The sequence below is a fragment of the Desmodus rotundus genome, chromosome 8 (genome assembly GCF_022682495.2).
Source record: "Desmodus rotundus isolate HL8 chromosome 8, HLdesRot8A.1, whole genome shotgun sequence".
Lineage (NCBI taxonomy): Eukaryota > Metazoa > Chordata > Mammalia > Chiroptera > Phyllostomidae > Desmodus > Desmodus rotundus.
The window spans coordinates 111,615,369-111,618,023 of record NC_071394.1 but is presented as its reverse complement, the minus strand read 5'-3'; the positions used below and the strand labels follow the sequence as shown (position 1 = coordinate 111,618,023).

The window sequence follows — 2,655 nt, the reverse complement described above, 5'->3', positions numbered from 1 at the left end:
TTTCCCAGTCCAAGACTCTGCCTGCCCCCCATTAAATTTATCCATTAAATTTATTAATTTTTTTATTTAATTAAAACTCATACATTGCTAATATGAGATGGGCTTGTTATAAGCACTTGACCAACTTTAGGAATCTGGAGAACCCTGTGGATTTCATCTGAGAATAATGTTTTTAAATGCATAAAACAAAATGCATAAGCTTACAAATTAAACCAATTATATTGAAAGAAAATTATGGAATGTTTAAAGTATTGGGATACATATGATATTTAACAACACATTGAATAAATAGATCTAGTGTTAGGAGAAATAGCTGCCATGTTTCAAAGTAATGATGCACATGGGTGATATTTTGAGACGTCCGCAACACCTCCCTGTGATATGGAAGCATCTGTTTCCATGTGCGGCACAGTCTTAGGTACTGCACGCGGTGCTGTGGTTTGTGGTCTGCACCCGTGATTGAAGTGAGGGCTGAACTTCAGTAAGATGTAAAAATAAAAGGGTCCATTTTTGTTTCTTTAAATTTGTGTACAAAACTCCAGGTTAAGATAACACCCTTTAGAGGAGGAATTCCATTTCTGCTAAATGAACAAAGTGTCTTATATTCTTGGTCCTAACAGAGGGGAGGAGGCAGCGGGGCTAGGGGAAAAAGGTGAAAGGATTAAGAAAAAATAAAACCGTCATAGAGAGATAACTATATGTTTTTTACCAGAGAAAAATGGGGGTGAGGGGGGCAGGAGAGAGTAAAGGGGGATAAATGGTGTGATGGAAAGAGACATGACTTGGGGTGGTAAACACACAATACACTATACAGATGATGTGTTATAGAAGTGTACACCTTAAACCTGTATAATTTTATTAACCAATGTAATCCCAATAAAGTCAATTTAAAAAAAGTCCTAAGAATGTAGCTTTGTGTTGAGGGGAATCACAGCTGAAGTTTTCCATGCTGGTGGAGGAACTCATAGTGCTGGCAGAGGGTATAGGGAGAATGTGTGTTCCCCTGGAGAGCACACTGTAATGTGTGTGTGATGGGGTTGGAGAAATGATTAGTCCCGGATGTTGTCTGGTAACTCTTTTTTTTTTAAAGTGAGATAATTAATCTTTATTGCCTAAACTGTAGAGCAACGGTAAATCTTATACTTAACCTTGTGAAAGACAAGGTCTCCTCTTTCCAATTTTATGGTGAATAGTTTGGGTTCAAGAGAGAAGTCGTTCCAGGCCTGGAGCAGACACTGGAGGCCTTCTGCCAGGAGGCCAGGCTTCCCGAGAATCCAGTCTTCTCTTCTTCTCAGTTGTAAGTCCTGGCATTTTCCATCAACTTATGTGTCTTTTGGGTATTCTAACCACGAACATTAAAAAACTCTTTCTATTGCGGAACATTTTAAATATATACAAAAATAGAATAGTATAACGAACCCTGTGTACCAGCTTTGCCCAATTTCAACAATTATCAACATTTGCATTCTTGTTTCCTGTATTCCCACATAATACTCTCCTCACTCCTCTTTTAAAGTACTTTGAAGCAAATCGCAGACGCTGTCTCATTTTACTTGTAACTACTCTAGTAAAATCATGCCATCTTGATTTAATAATCATAGATATAGGAATGAGAATAAAACAAATTATTATAGTTTATATGTATGAAGTTCTACCATGTTCAGAGCTCAAGGCTAAGCACTTTGCATTGCATTATTTTATGTCCTCCTTTTCCTATACAGGTAGCTAGGCATAATTGTTCTCACTTTTCTGATGGGAAAACTGAAGCACAGAGAAGTATAGTAAATTACCAAAGATCACACAGCTAGAAAGATTGCAACTGGGATGCACATTTTCTTTGTCTACTTTGGAGCTGGTGGGTGTCCTTGACCACTGTATAAAAATACCTCACTTCTGCAACATCTTGTCTTAGGAAAACAGACCCACAAGGAACCCCCTCACCTGAGTGAAAGAATTGCTTTGAATAAATCTATTTATTCTATTGCTTAGTGACCTTAAATAAATTCCTTGTTGATTGAGAATGTTTGGACAGGAGGAATATTGGTTCTGGAGTCATATGAATTTAGGTTGGGCACGTTGTCATCCCTTTTTGTCTGTGAGACTTTGGGTAAATCATTCAAAACTCTGAGTCTCAATTTTCTTTTTTTTTCCTTGGGGGAGAGTGTTAATGCAGCACCCCCCCCCCCCCCAACACACACACAAGTTTTGCTGTGAAGTTTACCACATTTGGGAAAATCGCAGGAGTCAGCACATCCGGAGTGCAATGGATAAGTCTCGCCCTGGGAAAACCACCTTCGTGATCATGGTATCTCCCCTGCCAGGTAAGTATGAGTCTCAGTTTTCTTACCAATTCCTGTGAAGATTAAATGAGATACCTGAAAGTACTGGAATAATTCTCCATACTCTGCCTCTACCTTCTTTTCCTCCCATCTCCCCACTACACCTCACCGAGTGTGAATTTTTCTCTTCCTCCTCCCAACCCTCCTCATAGTTGTATACTCAAGGCTATATTCATATCCATATAGCCTAGATTTGCTCATTTCACATTGTTTGGGCTTAATTTCTAGTCCTTCACTTCTTTCCCTACACATCTTTTTAATCCTCTCCCAAGGACATTTTTTCATTGCTTTTAGAGAGTGAGAGAGAGAGAGGGAG

At 38.8% G+C, this 2,655-nt stretch overlaps 1 pseudogene; it reads right to left on the bottom strand.

Annotated features, from left to right (window-relative positions):
* Positions 1 to 2,151: 2,151 nt before the first annotated feature.
* On the bottom strand, positions 2,152 to 2,329 carry LOC112310005 (U1 spliceosomal RNA; annotated as a pseudogene).
* Positions 2,330 to 2,655: the final 326 nt, after the last annotated feature.